Here is a 21,854-nt window from a genome sequence, read left to right as displayed (position 1 = left end):
AAATAAAAAAATTGGACACGATTTTGGTCGTTCAACTGAGATTATAAGTTAGTATTTCAATTGAGCACTAAATGCTGCATTAGCTTTTCATCGTGATTTCATTAGGCCATCCACATTGGAGACACCACACGAAAGATCAAACGAAACAAAATTTGATCGATATTGTTAATGCATGTGAAAACCCACATGTCATGTAGTACATAAATCTAGTCGTGCCTTCTTGAACTAATATTCAATCATGGGATTGCGTTGGAGCTATCGACAACACCGACATCCTAGTCACAGTTACTAATGATGTGGGAGCTATAGACAACACCGACATCCTAGTCATAGTTACTAATGATGTGGGAGCCATGGAAAATGCCGACATTCCAGTCACAGTTACTAATAATGTGCATGCTAAGTACCGTAATATGAAAGGTTTTTGATCCCAAAAATTCATAATGGCATCATCCTTTGACTAAAAATTTCCAATATATCCTACAGGTTTGGAGGGATATGCTTTTATTAAATGCATTGTCAAGGACAGATCCTTCCTTTTTTTCGTCCCATGTGGTAGTAGGCCTAATGTGTATTACTTTGATGGATTGACAATTAACAATATCCTTGCATATTTACTTGTCATTTTTAGATAAATATTACCTTGATGCTGGATACTTCAGTAACCTTTGATTTTTTACACCATACGCCACACTTTTACCATTTGAAGGAGTTTGCCCAAAATAACCCAATCAACATGGTAAAAGAATTGTTTAACCTTCGTCATTCGATGTTGCATAATGCTGTCGAACATATATTTAGGGTATTAAAAGGAAATTTTCTTTTTTGAGATTTGCTAGAAACTTCCTGATTCAAACTGAAGTGAAGATTATCCTAGCATGTTGTCATGTTGTATACTGTATAATTTCATTATAGAGGAAGACGGCATGGTTGATGAGAGCGAGAATTGTGGCAATGACAATTAAAAATTTGAATAACACTTTTTTTTAAAATATATTTTAAAAATATAAAATATTTTTTTGTAAAAAAAAAACCCATTTTTTATTGTCACTTTTTCTCTCTAGTCTCTACAATTTGATATAGTTTCTCTCTCTCTCTAAAATTTGATATACTTTCTCTCTCTAAAATTTTAAGATACTTTTTCTCTAAACCTTAAAATGTTAGATAGCTTTTCATATAAAAATTTTCAGGTAGTTTATCTCTTTAAAATTTGACATAATTTTTTTTGCTAAATTTTTTAATTACTTTCTCTCTCCAAAACATAAAATATGATATAGTTTCTCTCTCTAAAATTTAAAATTTTAGATAGTTTTTCTCTCTAAAACTTTTGAGATGGTTTCTCTCTCTAAAACTTAAACTTTGAGATAGTTTCTCTCTCTAAAAATTTTCATCTTTATCTAAACCTAAATATTTGACAGTTTTTCTTTCTTATTTTGAAATTGTTTCTCTCTAAAAATTTTGAGATAATTATTTTCTCTAAAATTTGATATAGTTTCTCTCTCTAAAATTTTAAGTTATTATCTCTCTCTAAAACTTAAAATTCGAGATAGTTTCTCTTTTTTAAAATTTCAAGTACTTTATCTATCTGGAACTTAAAATTTGAGATAGTTTCTTTAGGTAAAATTTGAAAAGATACTTTCTCTTTCTCAAACTAAAAATATGTACAATATAGTTTCTCTCTAAAATTTTAAGATATTTTCACTATCTAAAACTAAAATTTTGAGATAGGTTTGTCTAAATATTTTAAGATAATTTCTCTCTATAAATTTTTAGCTACCCTGTCTCTAAAACTTAAAATTTGAGATAGTTTATCTCTCTAAATTTTGATATAGTTTCTATCTAAAACTTAAAATTTGAGATAGTTTCTCTCCCAAAAAATTTGAGATAATTTTTCTCTCTAAATATAAGATTCTTCTCCCTCTAAAACTTAAAATTTGATATAGTTTCTCTCTTTAAAATTTTTGAGATAGCTTCTCTCTAAAAAATTTCAAGTACTTTCTCTTTCTAATTTTTGATGTAATTTCTCTCTTTAAAATTATAAGATGCTTGTTCCCTGTAAAACTTAACATATGAGAGAGTTTCTTTCTGTAAATTTTTTGACAATAAGTTATCTATAAAAATTTTTAGGTAGTTTCTCTCTATAAATTAGATATAGTTTCTTTCTCTCTCTCTCTAAAATATTAAAATATTTTTTCTCTCTAAAATTTGAGATAGTTTCTCTCTCTAAAATTTTTGAAATACTCTCTCTAAAATTTGAGATAGTTTCTCTCCCTAAAATTTTTTAAATACTCTCTGCTAGAACTTAAAATTTGAGATAGTTTGTCTTTCTAAAATTTGATATAGTCTAACACTTAAAATTTGACATAGTTTTTCTCTCTTATTTTGAGATAGTTTATCTCTCTAAAAATTTTGAGATAGTTATGCTCTTTAAAAGTTGATATACTTTCTCTTTTTAAAACTTAAAATCCTAGGTTATATCTCTTTCTAAAAAGATTCAAGCACTTTCTCTCTCTAGAACTTAAAATTTGAGAGTTAATGAGTCATTTTGAACCATGCTCATACAAGGGCCAATAATGAATCTCGTATTTCATTTTTAATTTTTTACTAAAAGTAATATTAATCTGAAATTTTGGTTTTAGGATCACTTTTATGAATAAGATTGAATAAAATTAATAAAAAATATTTTGAATAAAAAATATTGACTAAAATAAATTTAGAGATATGTTGGTTATTTTTTATTTAAAATATTTTTAAATCATTTTTATTTAATTATATTTATAAAAATACCTTCAAAATTCAGATAAGTATACCTTCAAAATTCAGATAAGTATCTTATTTAACTAAAAACTAAACATTGAAATACAATACTAATTTTCAGCCGTTGGATATGGCCATATGAGATCTCAACCAGTCCACATGGATACTTTCCAAATACTTATGAATGAGTTCGGGAAAGCGCCAAGGAGGATGCTTTTAGATCTTAGACAATATGGTGCATCAATCCTGGAAGATTAATTAATTTTGCTTTGGTAATTGCTATTTGGATGCCCTATTTATGAGCATTGTGATTGTCTTACTGTTTATTTATTTGGTAATACACAAATCCTTGTCTTCAACTACCACCTGGCATTCTCATGAGAGGTAGTTAGGTCAAGGCCAAATCAAGCCCTGACTCTGTTCTTTTAGAACACTAACCATTACAAACTAGAGCATTAAGATGTACAATCCATGATCCAAGCAATGGAAACAAAGCTTAGAACAATTAAATATGCCCTAACAATGATTTCTGCACTGCCCCATTGCCATACTTTCCTTGGGCTTTATATCTCGCTTCACTTGTACAAATAGAGTATAGTTAACAAATTATTATTAGATTTGCAAAAGAATAAGTGAAGTTAAGGTGCAAATGCTGACACAATGGGACTTCTCACAACATGCTTCTGCTCCTTATCAATCCAACTTAGGTGCCCATAATTCCCTATGTGATCACTCTCTGATCTCATACCCCCTAAATCATCCTCAACCCTCAAAGTGACAGCCTGTGTGCTGCCTTTGGGACCGAATGATAGAACTTGTGGCTCTACAGTCAGTGTTGCCTTTGGGACCGAATGATAGAACTTGTGGCTCTACAGTCACATTCATCCCAATTGAGGCCTCCACCAACGCATGATACTCTACCGGAAAATCCTGAACATTCGTCAATACCCTCTTGAACGTCTGCGAGGAGACATTGTTGTACAAGATGACCATGAACGATGAATAGTTGATGTCAAGGTTCGATGTGGTGCAAGTGTAATTCAATCTTCTTGTGATAATCCTAACATGTTCTTGTGTATAATTCAATGAGCACACAAAGTCAATGTAATCCTGCACACCCAAGTCATAAATGAGCCCCGGATCCATGGCTTTGTTAGGGTTTATGTGCCCCGAACCATAGTCCAAGGGGGTCCCAGCAATCCCAGTGGTCATGTCCAAGATGGGACCATGCGTGTTGTCTGTGGTGTATGCAGTAGTCATGAGGGCAGTGCGTATGGCAGCCACACTCTAGTCTGGGTGCACCGCAGCGACACCCACAACGTGAGGGGATGACATGGTTGTACCCGATAGAAGCCTATAGTCAGAAACGAGGGAATCTGACCCTGCTACCGCAGCTACTCTGTTAGGTATCCAAGCAGCTAAGACATTTACCCCAGGTGCCACCACATCGGGTTTCAGTAATCCAGGAGTTATACGGTAGGGGCCTCGCGATGAGAAGTACACGACTTGTGGTGCCGGCTTTTGATCAAGGACTCTGATTTGAATCTTGATGTCAATGGTGGTGTTCACTGTCCTGGTCACAAAGTCCTTCACTATCTCGCCATCTTTCAACCCAAGCATGATGGCCGGAAAGTAAAAATTATTGGGCATAAAGAAAGGACCGAAGTCAGAAGCCAGGATCACTGCTTTGGCGCCTGTTCGAATCACTTCGCCTATCTGCGTGTAAGCATCAGACTCTTTGCTATAAAAACAAAACAGAATTTTGCCAGCAACGTCGGAGGGGTCAAGCGAGTTGTAGGAGCAAATCTCCTTACTGGTGTTACCTTTGCTGTAGTAAAAAGAATCATAAAAAATCAGGATGCTCTTAGGGTAGAAGATGGTGCAGGCATCCGGCCCGCTATTCCCTGCAAAGCATGAGACGAAGATGCCCTGCTCGGTGGCGGCAAAGGCCCCAAGAGCAATCACATTGTCAAAGAAGGGTGACTGCGGAAAACCTAGAGACAAAGAGGTGAGGTCCATCCCATCTTCTATTGCTTGATCCATGCCTGCTAATACATCTGTGGCTGCTGATTCGAATGTATCCGTAGCCCACAACAATTTATACATGGCCAATCGGGCCATAGGAGCCATCCCAACTGCGGTTTCCCTAGCATAACCAAAGTAATCGGCACCACAAACAGCGGAACCTGCAGCAGTAGAGACCGTGTGGGTCCCATGGCCCATGAAATCTCTCTGCGAATCATAGTCGTAAATATCTGATATGTTTATGCCACGCTCCTTCAGGCCCTTGCTGAATGAGTGAGCACCAATTAGCTTCCTAGTACAATTTGAAGAATTGAATTCAACTCCAGTTTCGCACACACCCCGTCACCTTTCAGGAACTGGAGGCATCCCCTTATCATCAAAGCTCTCGCTTTCTGGCCAAATGTCAGTATCAATGATCCCGATAATCGTGTTATCGCCGAATTTTCCAACAGGCCAGAGCCCAGCTTGTTTATCCAGTCCCAGGAAACTAGGAGTGCGGGTTGTTGTGTGGAGCATGCCGTATGAATCCGGGTACGATGCAAGATGAGCTGGCATCGCCTGAAGCTGTTGATGGTGGGACCCAGACAGCATGGCACTGAAGCCTTTGATGACATGGCGATAGACATAGAGGAGCAATGGGGACTTGCCACATGGCGATCCAATAGAAGACAATAGGGATTCGTACCAGTGTTCATGAGTGGAGAAGGGAGCCCGCATCCCTGACATGTTGATGTGGACGATATATGGCATGTGCATGTCATCAGCGACTGATGACGTGGCAACAAACCCCGTGAGCACGAGGAAAAAGAGGAGCTTGGAGCACATTGTTTGAAGTTGGGGGGCCTTGTGAGGTGAAAGAGGGGCTTATAAAGGAAATTTTGTATGAAGAAGACAAGAAAAGAGAAATTGTATGTAAAAGATGAACATTAAGTTGAGTAAAACATAGGCCGGCATGGTAGAGAACAAAGGGAAATACTGACATGCGATGAGAACAATGGAGGCTCCCATTGTTATTAGTGTTTAAACTTTTGATTTTCCTAATACACGTTTATTATTAGTGACAAATAATGAGTTGGAAGTTGTTATGCCAATAATGTGTCTAGTAACAAATGAAGAATTTCCAATATTATTAGCGACAAATAAATGTTTAGTGACAAATAAACAATTTCCAATATTTTTGAAATCCGCTGATCTTATGCTAAGGTCGGGGACAGGTACCTGTTAAAGAGTCAGGACTCAGGACACTCCTAGATTTCACTTTCAATTCGGATACGCCTAAAGGGAGATACTGAAATTTCGATGAAATCCGGCATTCCTTTCTGGCCATTGTGTAAAATGTATGTTAAATATGTTAAGGAACAGTATTTCATTTGGGGTGGACCGCATTTCTACATATGCGGTCCAGAAAGTGTGAAGCATTCATCTTAATGATGGATGCAAGAAAGTGCAAAGCATCCATCTTAATGATGGATGCAAGTAGTTGTTCCATTTAAAATGGCTGGAAACTAACGGTCCAAATGTTTTCTTACTAGAATTATTATTTTTAGTTTTTAAAATTTATTTATTTTTTCATATTCACGATCCCCATGTTAGAGATTACATGTCTTTAAAAATTAAGTCTTAAAATCTATCTCAAAAATAGATTTATTAATAGGCCCACAATTCCACATATGTGGGCTTGGCCGCATAAAAACCGGGTCCATATGTTAAACGGTGTGGTATGTACCTCTAAACTTTGTCATGAGATGCAATTTTAGTGTTGAAAATTCTTAAGATGGTGCAAAATCTATTTTTATTTCTAATTAATGAATTTTAAGCTCCAAAATGACTCAGATCAAGTAGATCTATAAACCCATAAAAATGTTGAAGATTGACAGGCTAGATAATGTGTCTCAAGATGTACTACTTTTAGGACTTGTAATCACCTTTTTTTTTCTCCACATCTATGCAGCTCGTTGTCGAGATGATCAATTAGATATTTTCCCAACCTCAAAACACATTTCTTTTCGACTGTCGACCTTGTATAAGCTTTTTCTTATGTTAAATTTCGAGATAAATTCTGGGTGATAGTCTCTTTCGCATTTTCTTAATATAGGAGAAAAGTTTTGATAATGTTTCAGCTGGAATTTGCTAGAATTTCAATGAAAATCACTTGCGTCGCAGCCACGCAATGTATCTTTGTTTATGACCTTTGTGTGTGGGATGGAGGTGTATGGGAATGTGAGAGAGAGAACATGTAGCCCTGAAAACAGTCTGAACTAAAATAAGAAGACTGAATTAAAATTTGTCACAGACTCGGTCCCTGGCTGAGCTGCATAATTGGATAAAATAAAAATTAAAAAAAGAAAAGGAAATGGGTTTTTAGAGCCGAGGCTCCACCTTCTTCAAATAGTGTTGAGCAATATGGTTTTAATTCTAGAAATCTTTATGATAGCCTTCAAACATATTTGCATTTTTAATTATAAAATTTAAAGCTTCAAAAATAGTGTAGATCAAACAAATCTATAAAAAAAAAAAATGAAAATCTTGAAAATTGACGTCCAAAATACATTACAAGATGCACTATTTCCAAAACTCGAAATCCATTTTTTTCAAATGTCCATGCTTCTTGATATTGAGGTGATCAATTTGAGGATATTTGGGCATCAAAACAACCTTTTCTAATGAAAATTTTGAGGTGACTAATTTGATTGTTTAGAGCCTCAGCTCTATATAAACTTTTTCCTTAATTTTATATTCTCATTGTTTTTTGGATTTTCTAAAGTAAAATTTGTTTCATGCGGGCTGGACCGCATTTCTACATATGCGGTCTAGGAAGTGTAAAGCATCCATCTTAGAGATGGATGCAAGTAGGTAATCTATTTTAAAACAATAGAAACCAAGGGTCCAAATGTTTTCTTACTAGAATTATTCTTTCTATTATTTAAAATTTATTTATTTATTCACATTCATGATCTTCATATTGTAGATTACGTGTGCTTAAAAATTAAGTCTTATATTCCATCTCAAAAATTGATTTTTTAAGAGGTCCGCATTTCTACATATGCGGGCTTGGCCGCATAAAAACCGGGTCCTTTTCTAAAATATTTCTGCTTTTATCTATAAATTGATTTTTTTTTTTAAACGGAAAAGTAGTGCGTACGTTAGGGGTCGCACTTCTACAATAGCATCAACCCACAAATCCAGCATAGACTGCTATTTTTCAAGAGCCTAAAAAGGTGTAATAGTGGGTTTCTAAAATCTTGAAGGGGATAAAGAAAAAGTCAACATGAGGAGTTTTCAAGGAGTTGGAGTATCCTTGGGAACTTGGTATATTGTGCCACGGGAATATACTTAAGAACATGGTTGATTGTGCAATGGGTTAACATGTATTGAAAATGTGAAACACGATGCATACAAGGGTTAGGGTGTACCATTTGGAGCTTAGATTATGTTACTTTCTTCTAAAAAAATCCAATAGTTTGCTAGTAGCTTTTGGTAGAACTTGGCTCCCACCTATTTTCTCTCTATGTATTCTCTATTCATGGTTGTTTTGTCTCACTAAGTTGCTGAACACCCACACTTTAGCTGCATCATTTGGTGTCAGACCCTAAGTTCAGGCTTGGGTAGGGTGTTGTCTCCATGTATACATCCTTTTCCATGGCCGCAAAGAGGAGATGTGGTCATGACAACTGTGGAGTGAACAATACAAGAGATGAAGAGTAGGAGGCACTTCGTAGGCAAGTTGAGCAGTTCACCTAACAACTCCAATGGCTAGAGGCTTGCAGTGAACATGGGCTCAGTCGTGAATACTCGAGCAATGAGTCGGTGACCCAGATAGTGATAAACGGGTCATATTTATGGTGTGATCATAGTCAAGAGTTTGATGCCCTATGTCATCATCTTAGGTGCCAAATTGATAATGATTTGGGCAATAATTATGGAACTCTATCCAAGAACAATTATGGAGAAACTTTGTTAAACAATTATGGAGAAACTTTGTTCTCATCAAATGGTTCTCAAAATCAGCCTCTTGTGGCTTGGGATTTACAGTCAGTCTTGGATAAGTACTTGGATGAAGTTTTGGGTGTTGAGAAAAAAGTGAGTGATAATGATCTTAACAATATTCCAATCATTAAACAGGATCAAGAAGAAGATCCTACTATTGGGAAGGCTTTTGTGAATCCCGCTCTTGATAAAGAATGGGTTGGACGAAGAGGAACTGAATCCAACATACTAGAAAAAACTGTTTTCTTTATCCTCAAAGGAATTAGTGAAAAAAATAATGCTTATGATGGAGGGGAAGATGTAGGTGAAGAAGCAATTAGTTGAAGAGATTGTAGAAAAATCTCCTTCCTCTCGATGATGGTGGTGGCAATCCATGGTATTAATACTCAAGGATTTCGTTGTTCCCTATTTTTCTATGTCTCTCTTGAATTTGGTGATTCATGGGAGATATGCTCAAAGGAGCTAATACCATTTTCATTGGTTGTTCTTATTGATAAGTTAGTTGAAAAGAATATACACTAAAAAGTTTATAATAATGCTCTCAATGCTAGAAGGCAGAATGGGTTATTATTTCATCTTAGGTAGAAGATCCCGATAGCAACTCATCGAGTTCCAATTGAAAAGGGTTGTGGTTGCATTGCCGGACACATCGTAGCTCATTTCAAAGTTCATGGGCAGGTATCTCTAATGAGTTTAAGGCTACTAATGTTATGGTCTTGCTATAAAAATGGCCATTCTCATCAAATATTATGGTGTTTCAAATACAATTCGAGTACGAGTTCTCTCGAACCCAAAAAAGATGATGTAGGGTCCAATATGGACGCACAAATCCACCCAAAATAGATGATGTAGGGCCCAATATGGGACCCACAAATCCAGCATGGACTGCTAATTGCCTTGAGCCTAGAATGATGCAGCAGTGGGTTTCCAAATTCTTGAAGGGGGTAAAAACAGAGTCACCATGAGGAGTTTGTAAGATTTAGGAGTTGGAGTTAGGAACTTGGTGGATTATAAAACAACATGCATAAAGGGTTAGGTACTTTTTTTAACTTAAATTATGTTTCTTTTAAAAAATCAACAGTTTGCTAATAATAGCTTTTGGTAGAGCTTGGCTCCCACCCATTCTCTCTTTTACCTTCTCTCTTTGCGGTTATTTTCTTTCACTAAGTTGATGTACCCCCAGATTTTAAAATAAAAAATGATGGCCTCCAAAATCTTTAATCGACGATGAATAAATTATGTCAAAAAATTTCTTTTTTCTCTTTCAATTTTTTTTTCGGGTTCCTACTCGTCACGGTTGAAATTTCATTACTTAAAATTTTGAATTCACAGTCCATCTCTAATATTGATCTAGGAGAGAGGACACACCCAAATAGATGAGTTGATCGAGTCATCGATGCTTTGTCTTTTCTAAACCCTCTTTTATGTACGTTTTTCCATCTCATTTTGACTTTTAGTGTTGTTTATAATTTACTTTGATTTTTTCTATTTTTTTTTTAACCAAAGTTATTTATTTTATTTTTTAGCCCATTTTTTTGGTTTGTACACTATTCAAGTCCACTCTAAATATCTTGGCACGGATCGGTCCCTAATCCTGAATCCATGCTAGTCGGTGCACCACGCTTGAAACCATTTTATAAAAACTCGGGCAAGCCAACCCGGTTGGGTGGTCGATTCGGGAATTAAAAAGTAATAAAAAAAAAAAAAATAGAAAAACAAAAAATTTTATTTGTAATATGTTTTTTTATTTTATTTTATGTTTTATATCATTTTGGCAAAGATTAAAAAGTGTTTTTGACCGTGAGTACTTTTTTTATTTTTTTTAATTCTCTCTAAAGACCCCGGTCGTAAATTGATTTTTTCAAATCCATTTTTTACTGCTTTTTATACCTTATTTAGATTTTTTTGTCTAACTTTAAACATATTTTTCTTATTTTTGGGAGATTTTTTGTAATATTTTATTATTATTTTTGATACTTTTCAGCTTAGTTGGACACTGCTTAACCGGGGCGAGTATCTCGGATCAGCCCGAGTTACTTAGCTTGGGTAGGGGCTTGGCGATTACTACCAATTTGGGCAGAGATTGTTGATTTATGCTAAGGTATGGAGATATTGTTCAATCATGTCTTGTAGATACTTATTTTTTAATTTGGTAAATTTCATTATTTTTTTGATATTAGAAAACACTTAGAAAGTTCTTAGGACCACGCTATTAAAAAAATCCTCAGATTACAAAGCACCATAGTCCATAGTCCTCACTCCATGATCCCTTATCCCTTCAAAACTCTCATCCAAATTTATAAATAATCCAAAAATAGGATGAAGATTGCGTATAAGATGATAATTATCCAAAAACATGTAAAAGATAGCGAGAGTCGAAATCCCAAAATTCTAGCATACTTTGACCAGAGCAACACAAAGTATGTCGCCCACTTTTGCTAGAGCAACACAAAGAGTGTAGCCCAAAGTGACACACAATGTGTCACCTAGAGCAATTTGTGTCTATTCAATGGATCTGGTCCGTATTAGGTCCTATGACATAGTTTGTGTCGATTGGACACATTTGACCAGAGCAACACACTTTGTGTGGCCCAGATCAATTTTTGTTTTTTCATTGTATCTAGTCAATTTTTGGTCCAATGACACTTCGTGTGTCGACTGGTCACTCTTGACCAGCGCAACACACTTTGTGTCGCCTATATTTTGACCATCAGAATTTTGAATTTTGGACTCCAACCGTTTGGATAAGCATTAGAAATCATTTCCCAACCACTTAGAGATCTATAAAAGGACTTGAGTCCGATCTCTTAAGGATCGGTCCATCATGTCCTCCGTAGGCTATGTGAGTGCAGATATAATCCTTAGTCTTCTAAGTCCATCTATTCTATTTAAGAAACCCTAAAATGAGCCTTCAATGTTTAGGTCAAAAACCGTAGCCCCATTTTAACCGAAGCTACAAGCTTGGTCAATTCTGAAGAGAAAAATAAGGACAAATGGTATTAACTCAGCCGCGGCTCTGATATGGGTGAAGATCTAACCTTCACGTGTCTCGAGCCAATTAGCGCAGTCAGGTAGGTCTCTATTTCCATTTCTTTCGATTACTTTGTGTTAGATATGAATAAATTTAATAGCTTTTATTTAAGTATTTTTTACAAAGATCAATGTCGGGTATGCCAATGATCTAAGGGAGGACCTATTTACATTTGAATAGATCAACATTTAGATTATAATTCGATTGATCCCACTTCTCTATCATTTTCAAATATAAAGTTTGTAGTATTATATTAGGGGATCTTCACTTAAAGATCTCTTTAATTTTTTGTTGTAAACATGTTTTTATAGATCAGATGCAGTGGATTCTTTAGCTAAAAGGTGCGTCTCCTTAAGCTCCTTTGAAAATATGGAGGGCTCTGTACTATAATTTGTACTCTATTCCCTTTATTAATAAAACTTCATAATCTTGTCAAAAAAAAATAGTGCAATGTGGAATCTTTAAAAAAGGGATTTTTGCATCATAAATTAAAATGAGGTTTTAAGAAAGGGTGTGATTTGATAAGGTTGCAAGGCGTACTTCAAAACTTTGTGGTAAGATGTTGACGAGAGCATATGTTTTCATCTCTCATTATAAATTTTTAAACTCCAAAAATGGCTGAAATGATGCAGATTATGAAAATCTTGAAAAGGTATTCACATAATGTATTGTAAAATGTACTATTTTTAGCTCTTTAAATTATTTTTTTACCCTATCCCTACACGATGATGTCGAGATGAACCCTGAGGTGTTTTTTCAACATCAAAACAACCATTTTCAAAGTATTTTCCAGATGCACCTTAATTCTACGTTTTGAATCTTATATAAACCTCTTCCTTTAAAAAAAACTAGTGAGCTAACACACTTAACAATTAAGGATCTGGCCCATATTTTGCTGGATAATCTTTGATGCGGTTACCTTCTTGCTAGCCAAGTTTGATGGACCATTGGTATTCACAAAGCCGCTTTTGGGTTGGTATTGCATCTACAGCCTGTGGACGCTGAAGCTTAAAAGGTGCACAAACACCCTCTAATGGTTTAGATTAAACCATGCCCATCCAAGGGCCAATAATGAATCTTGCATTTTATTTTTAATTTTTTATTAAAAAATATATTAATCTGAAATTTGGTTTTTGGTTCCTTTTTACAAATAGTATTGAAGAAAATTAATAAAAAATATCTTGAATAAAAAATATTGACCAAAATAAATTTAGGGGTACGTTGGTTATGTTTTGTTTAAAATATTTTTGAGTAATGATACTATGAGATCTTCTCACACCCATGCGAGTAGAACCCCAAAGGATCACCATTAAATTTTGACATAGATCTCTAGAAACGTTATCTATAAACCCATTTACCCAAATCACACACCGCTGTGATAACTTTCTAGATATCATTATCAAAAATTTAATAGTAATCATTTGGGGTCCTACTCACATGGTGTGAGAGAGGTCTCATAGTGTCATTACTCAATATTTTTAAATTAGTTTTATGTATAAAAATATACCTACACTAAAAAAATTCAGATGAATAACTCCTTTAAATAAAAAATAAAATCCAATACTAATTTTTAGCCATTGGATATGGCCATAGGAGATTCAACCACTCCATTGGATACTTTCCAAGGAGATTCAACTACTCCATTGGATACTTTCCAAGTAGTTATGAATGAGTTCGGGAAAGCGCAAGGAGAATGCTTTTAGATCTTAGACCATGTGGTGCGTCAATCCTGGATGATTAATTATTTTGGTTGGGTAATTGATATTTGGATGCCTTTTTTATGAGCATTGTGATTGCCTCACTGTTTATATTGTAAAAGGCATCTCAATACATAAATCCTTGTCTACCCCTACCTCCGTGCATTTTCAATGATAGGTGGTTAGGTCAAGGCCAAATCAAGCCGGACTCTGTTATTTTAGAACACTAACCATCAGACCGTTTGGATTGTTGAAAATATATTACTGGTGTAATACATTATTGTTAATATATTACCTGTAAATGGATTGTTACTGTTTGGGAAGTATTTAGATGCAACATGAGAAATACATTATTATTGATTGGTTATGTCGGGAAGAAATATAAGAAATGCATTACCAACATCTTATGCCTATAAACTATCACTTATTTCTTTCTTGTTACAAAATTCCACTAAAATACAGAATTATTATTTCTTTCTTTTTTGTCACAAAATTCCACTAAAATATGGAATTAAAATCATTCACACCATTTCAAAAAGATTTCTAATAATAACATCATCACCATACAAAAACGATTTTCTAATAATAACTTGTACCATTTTACAGTCATCATGACATATTTTTCTACTTATTTTACATGCCTTTGGGACTTACATGGAATCATATGTTTTCTAACATGACATTGGTTTCAACATGATAAGTCATTGGAACAATATGATTGGAATAACATGATTTAATTATGATAAGCCTTATTTTTATTTATTTATTATAGAAGTCTTTCAAATGTCTCGCTATGTAATTTCAAATAAACAATAAATTTATGATACTAAATTCAAACTCTCTATGGCACGAGTTAAAAAAATAAGAAGAAGTTTGATTAGTAAACTAGAAGGTTCGGTAGGTGCACTATAAAATTTTGACGTATTGGAGGTGACTAAAGAAGTATGTTATTTCAATTGAGATTTAGTAATCTCTTATGAGGATTATGTTGAGTGAAATTTTTTAATATGATAGTGTTGTATAATTTACCATTGATTACTGATTTTTATTTTTATATGACAGCTGATGGCGTTATATGAGGGGATGAGCTTGACAAGGGAGGGATCACCTATGATTTTTTTAATAAGGGATAACATAGGCAAAAACGTACTCTAAAGATATCCCAAAATTACCTGTCACTCCACTCCTATAATAGATTTTTCATCTATCACCGAGTGTAATGGATATACTGATTTTTTGAAAAATCTAGCCTAATCTCTTTCCATTGCCTTATACCCAAATAGTAGAAATGACATATTTCATTGTAATCTATTGTCTTGTAATAGATTTCTAGGTACACAAACGCGAGCATTTAAGATATATAATCCATGATTCAAGCGACTGAAACAAAGCTGACAACAATTAAATTTACCGTAATAATAATTTATGCACTGCCCCATTGCCATATTTTCCTTGGGCTTTATATCTCACTTCACTTGTACAAATAGAGTACAGCTAAAAATTATTATCAGATTAGCAATAGAACAAGTGAAGTTAATGTGGAAATGCTGACACAATGGGACTTCTCACCACATGCTTCTGTGCCTTATCTATCCAACTTAGGTGCCCATAATTACCTATGTACTCACCCCCTGGTCTCATACCCGCTAAATCAACCTCCACCCTCAAAGTGAAAGCCTGTGTGCTACCTTTGGGACCGAATGATAGCACTTGTGGATCCACAGTCACATTCATTCCAAATAGGGGCCTCCACCACCACATGATACGCTGCTGGCAAATCCTGGACATTCGTCAATACCCTCTTGAATGTTTGCGATGAGATGTTGTTGTACAAGATGACCATGAACGATGGATAGTTGATGTCAAAGTTTGATGTGGTGCAAGTGTAATCTGATCTTCTAGTGATAATCCTAACCTGTTCTTGGGTATAATTCAACGAACACACAAAGTGAATGTAATCTTGCACACCCAAGTCGTAAATGAGCCCTGGATCCATGGCCTTGTTAGGGTGTATGTGCCCCGAACCATAGTCCAGGGGGGTCCCACCAATCCTAGTGGTCATGTCCAAGATGGGGCCATAAGTGTTGTCTATGGTGTATGCAGTGGTCATGAGCGCAGAGCGTATAGCAGCCACACTCCAGTCTGGGTGCACCGCTCGTAGCAATGCAGCCACTCCCACAACATGAGGGGATGACATGGATGTGCCCGATAGAAGCGTATAATCAGAGACTAAGTGATATGACCCGACTACTGCAGCTTTTCTTTTAGGCATCCAAGCAGCTAAGACATTTACCCCAGGTGCCACCACATCGGGTTTCAGTAATCCAGGAGTTATACTGTAGGGGCCTCGTGATGAGAAGTACACAATTTGTGGTGCGGGCTTTTGATGAGAGACTGTGATTTGGAACTTGATATCAGCCGTAGTGTTCACTGTCTTGGTCACGAAGTCCTTCACTATCTCGCCATCTTTCAACCCAAATGCGACCGCCGGAAAGTAAAAATAATTGGGCCTAAAGGTAAGCCCTAAGTCAGAAACCAGGATCACAGCCTTGGCGCTTGATCGATTCGCTTCGTATATCTGAGTGAAAGCGTCAGACTCCTTGTTATAAGAACAAAACAGAATTTTTCCGGCAACCTTAGATGCGTCAAGTGAGTTGGAGGAGCAAATCTCCTTACTGGTATTCCCTTTGCCGTAGTATAGGGGATCATCAAAAATCAAGATGCTCTCAGGGTAGAACGACAGTCCTAAAACTTTGGTTGTATCATTGCCCTCTCCTCTCAGAGTGGCTGAAGCTGCATAACCGCGGTCTAAGGTACTTGCACCCACCGTGGTTATCCATGGTGCACCATTGAAGATGGTGTAGGCTTCCGGCCCGTCATTCCCAGCAGAGCATGAGACGAAGATTCCCTGCTCGGTGGCAGCAAGGGCCCCGAGAGCAATCACGTTGTCAAAGAAGGGTGTCTGCGGAAAACCCAGAGATAGAGACATAAGGTCCACTCCATCTTCCATTGCCTGATCCATGCCTACTAACACGTCTGTGGCTGCTGATTCAAATGTTTCTGTAGCCCACGACACTTTATATATGGCCAATCGGGCCATAGGAGCCATGCCAACTGCAGTTCCCTTGGCATAACCAAAGTAATCGGCACCGAAAACAGGGGAACCCGCAGCAGTAGAGGCCGTGTGGGTCCCATGGCCCGCGTAATCTCTCAGAGAATCATAGTCATTGATCTCTGAGATGTTTAAGCCATGCTCCTTTAGGCCCTTGCTGAATGAGCGGGCACCTATCAGCTTCCTATTACAATTTGAAATACTGAATTCTACTCCAGCTTCACACGCACCCCGCCACCTTTCAGGTACTGGAGGCATCCCCTTATCATCAAAGCTCTTGCTCTCTGGCCAAATTCTAGTATCAATGATCCCGATTATCGTGTCATTGCCGAATTTTCCAACAGGCCAGAGCCCGGTCTGTTTATTCAGTCCCAAAAAACTAGGAGTGCGGGTCGTGTGGAGCGTGTCATATGAATCCGGGTGCGTTGCGAGATGAGCTGGCATCGTCTGAAGCTGCTGGAGGTAGGACCCAGACAGCATGGCACTGAAGCCCTTGATGACGTGGCGATAGACATAGAGGAGCCTCGGGGGCCTTTCAGGTGGTGATCCGATGGAGGACAGTAAGGATTGATACCATCGGGCCTGAGTGGAGAAGGAGGCCGGCATTGCTGATGTGTCCATGTGGACGATATACGGCTTGTACACATCATCTGCGACTGATGACCTGGCAACGAACCCCGTGATTACGAGGAAAAAGAGGAGATTGGTGCGCATTTTTGGAAGTTTGGGAAACCTTGTGAGGTGGAAGAGGGGTTTCTAAAGTAAAAATTTGTATGATGAGAAATTATATGAACATCAAATTGAATAAGACATAGGCCGGCATGGTAGATACTCAAACTGGACTTGTTTGGATGGCTTTGCATGGTTTGCTATTTGGGATTGTTTGGTATGCGTGAAAGTATGTACATGAAAAATATTTACGTATGCAAACAGTCTACTGGAAAAGATTACTCAACCATCGCATGTTTGGTAAACACAATTGGAAACAGGCACACCAAGAGTGGAAACATCAAACATGAAATTTTGAGATAATTTTGCTCTCAAAATTTTTTGAGATAATTCATTTATCTAAAAAATTAAAAGTTGCTATAGTTTCTCTCTCTAAATTTTGTGAGATAGTTTTTCTCTCTAAAAATTGATATAATTTCTCTATCTAAAATTTTAATATATTTTCTTCATATAAAACTTAAAATTTGATATAATCTCTCTCTAAATTTTTTGAGAAAGTTTCTCTCTAAAACGTTTTTAGTAATTTCTCTCAAAACAATTTAATATAATTTCTCTCTCCACAATTTTAAGATATTTTCTCTTTCTAAAACTAAAAATTTGATATAGTTTCTCTCTCTAAAATTTTGAGATAGTTTCTCTTTTAAAATTTTTAGTTGTTTCTCTTTTAAAATTTGATATAGTTTCTCTCTCTAAAAATTTTCAATTGTTTCTCCCTCTAAAATTTGATATAGTTTCTAACTCTAAAAGTTTAAGATATTTTCTCACTCTAATAATTAAATTTTAAAGTAGTTTCTCTCTCTATTTTGTGGGAATGTTTTGGTGGAAATAATTGTATTTAATAAAGAAAACGTTTATATAAGGATGCAAACTTATAATGTAGAACTACGAATGCACCTTAAAAATCCATCGGAAAGGTAGTTTTAATGTTGAAAAACCCTTTGATTGATTATCTCAATATCGAGATGTATGACCATGAAAAATAAAGATTCTAAGTCTCAAAAATAATGCATTTTACAATATATTAGCTACATCGTCCATTTTCAAGATTTTCATATGTTTATAGATCTACTTGATTTTAACCATTTTTGAAATTTAAAATTTTATAATTAGATATAAAAATAGATTTTGAAGATAGTCTTAAGAACATTTTACATCAAAATTATATACCATGATAAAATTTAAAGGTCCACCTTCCCTCTACGGCTAGGGATGCAGCTATATGCCAACTACACCCATTTAAAAAAGTGGGTAGCCTTTGGTGTGTCAAAATAGTACTATCATAAGTTGTATTATATTACAATCTCTCTCTCATGTTTGCACAGTCGTGTTTTGGATAAGCCAACTTTTTTTTTATTTTGTGTACCCATGTTTTGGCCCTCTTTCTTGCTGGCATAAAACATGGTTATGTGTTGCTTGAATAAAATAAAAAGTTAAAAAAAGAAAAAGAATAAAATAAGGATTTGCCATCATATGCATTATTTTATATTCTCTTATTTTTTTCGATTTTTTAAAATGTTTCTACTGTTTAGCTATAAATTGATTATTTTGAGAAGGAAAAGTAGTGCGTACGTCAGGGCACTTATAGCATCCCTAGACGCTTGGACATATTGGAGATGCATGTTAGAAAATGATGGCCTCAAAAATCTTTAAAATCGACAATGTATTAATTAAGTCAAAAGAATTTCTGTTTTCTTTTTAGGGTTCCTACCCCTCATGGTTGAATTTTGAATTCAAAAATTTAAGAAGCAAATTGATCGATATCATGGACATTTCCAATAACTTTTCAGCACGTATATGGATAGGCGAATACGGTGGTTGAGGATCTAGGAAATAAAGGAGTGGAGATGGATGAGATTTTGAATTCCGAGAACTTTGCTTGTTTGAATTTATTTTTTCTTGTTTCTTTGTATTGGTGTAGCTCCTTATTATTATTATTATTAATGAAGTAAATGTACTCTTGTGAAAAAAAATTCAAAACTCAAAATCCATCTAATATAGATGTTGGAGAGAGGACAATTAAATAGACGAGTCAACTGACTTATAGAGACCTTGTCCTTTTCTAAATCCTCTTTTATGTATTTTTTTTCATTTTCATTTTCATTTTGACTTTTCATGTTATTTATAATTTAGAGAAAATTATAGATACCTCTTATGCCTATTGATTACCATATGGGTTTTACTGTAAAAAATTACGAGGCATATGTGGCGTGATTTACGATGCAAATTGGAGAGATATTCAGATGAAGATCCCTTAGATCCGTACCACAAATTGATTTTAAATGTGAGATAGAGTGGGGAAAATCAAATTTTGATATCAAGCCAGATCTATTAAAGCACGTATAGATCTGCTCTCGTGTCAGTGACAAAGCCAACATCGATCCAAAAAACATGAAAGATTGAAGAAAAAAAAATTTAAATCATAAATTTAAAAAAATAAATGAAAAATAAGAGAAAAATAGATGATGAAGAAAATACCTGGCTGGGTCAGTTGGCCCGGGGCACCCAAGGATTCGAGGACTTGCCCGTATCAAAACTACGACTGTGTACGTATGTCCTCTATTGTTCTCTCTTCAAAATTGACCAATCATGAGCTTGATTGAAAAAGAATTTTGCTTATCTAGGCTAAAGTTGGTTTCATGGCGGGGCTAGGGCTTAATGTTGCTTCTTTAAATCTAGGTTTGGGCTCTCTTTATCTCTCAGATTTCTTAGCCTACCACGTCCAACCCCTATAAGAGGTAGGTTAGTGTTTTTTATAGACTCAAAAGGGATGTAGAATGGATAACTATTAAAAACATGGTGTAGAATATATAATTATTAAAAACTACAAGATTTGTTAGGTGTAGAATGGAAAACTACTAAAAACAATAAGATTTGATATGTGTAGAATGGAAAACTGCTAAAAACTACAAGATTGGTTAGGTGTAGAATGGAAAACTGCCAAAAATTACAAGATTTGCTAGGTGTAGAATAGAAAACTACTAAAAACTATAATATTTGCTAGGTGTATAATGGAAAATTGCTAGAATGAAAGCTACTAAAACCAACAAGATTTGCTAGGTAAAGTATAGAAAACTGTTAAAACCTACAAGATTTACTAGGGGGCCATTTGGATACCTAGAAAGATATTGTCTGTGAAATATATTACTGATGTAATACATTACAGTGTAATACATTACCTGCAAATGGATTGTCACTGTTTGGATAGCATTTAGAAGCAACCTGGGAAATACATTGTTAATATTTGGCTATGTACAGAAAAAATATGGGAAATGCATTACCAACATTTTTTTTTCTTTTCTTTTTTGGCTTTATACCCAAAACATGGTTGAGCGTACAATCCCTATTAGTATGTAGCTTAAACTTTATAATTTCATCAAGCATAAGAATTAGCTACACCTTTTGTATGCCTTTGTGTCTTGATTTGGAATCATATGTTTTCAAGATGTTAACACTTTGGAATAGCATACTTTTATCATGATAAGCCATCATATTTTTTATGTTTTCTTTTCTTGTGCTAAGGACTTTCGATCATCTCTCTCCAGAAAACTTCCATGGGCAAATTCAAATGAAAAAAAAAAGTTTGGAGAAATTTGGCTAGTAATCTAGAAGGCTTTATGATTAAATGAGATGCATTGGACGAGAAATTATGTTGGGGCATTGGAGATGATTGAAGAGGTAAATTAATTTTAAAAAGTTTTGAAAAAAAAAAAAACAAAAACAAAACAAAACTATTCAACTACACTGATTTGACAATTCTCTATGAATGAACTCAAGAATTTCGAATTTATCAGCAAAAAATAGCAGCAAAAAAAAAAAAAATAAAGCTAAAAAAATAAACAGATTGATCTTTGCAGAGAGCCCAAATCTATTTATTTTTTTTGGAACAATACTCACAACTGTGGTAGCGAAAATTACTAAGATGTGCCCAAAAGATTTTCCACGATTACCTATTAATAGGGTAATATATTTTTCACCATTTACCGCGTGTAATAGATTTTCTAATTTTTGGGGAAATCTGGTTAATTTTTTTCCATTTTCCTTACTATTAAAGTACACCCAAACAATACAAGTAACATATTTCTATGTAATATATTTTCATGTACTAGATTTCTAAGTTCCCAAACGACCCCTAGGTGTAGAATGAAAAACTACTAAAAACTACAATATTTGTTGGGTTTTGAAAGGAAAACTACTAAACACTACAAGATTTGCTAGGTGTAGATTGAATAACTATTAAAAGTAGGGGTGTAGATCTAGGTTTTCTCTCTAGGCTCTCCCTCGCTCTCTCTGATTTCCTGGCCTACCACATCTCACCCCTAAAAGAGGCATGTTAGTGTTTTTTTATATACTCAAACAGGGTGTAGAATGGATAACTACTAAAAACATGGGTGTAGAATAGATAACTATTAAAAACCACAAGATTTGCTAAGTATAAAATGGAAAACTACTAAAAACTACAAGACTTGCTAAGTGCATAATGGGAAATAGCTAAAAACTACAAGATTTGCTAGGTGTA

The 21,854-nt window shown here is 35.2% G+C and overlaps 2 pseudogenes; both read right to left on the bottom strand.

Annotated features, from left to right (window-relative positions):
• Positions 1-3,321: 3,321 nt before the first annotated feature.
• Positions 3,322-5,607, bottom strand: LOC18436798 (subtilisin-like protease SBT1.7 pseudogene; annotated as a pseudogene).
• A 9,423-nt stretch (positions 5,608-15,030) lies between these two features.
• Positions 15,031-17,323, bottom strand: LOC18436797 (subtilisin-like protease SBT1.7 pseudogene; annotated as a pseudogene).
• Positions 17,324-21,854: the final 4,531 nt, after the last annotated feature.

The sequence above is a fragment of the Amborella trichopoda genome, chromosome 11, assembly GCF_054954075.1.
Source record: "Amborella trichopoda isolate Santa Cruz 75 chromosome 11, AtrichopodaSantaCruz75HAP2 v2.0, whole genome shotgun sequence".
Taxonomy (NCBI): domain Eukaryota; kingdom Viridiplantae; phylum Streptophyta; class Magnoliopsida; order Amborellales; family Amborellaceae; genus Amborella; species Amborella trichopoda.
The sequence above is the reverse complement of the archived record's forward strand: the minus strand, read 5'-3'. Positions and strand labels throughout refer to the sequence as shown.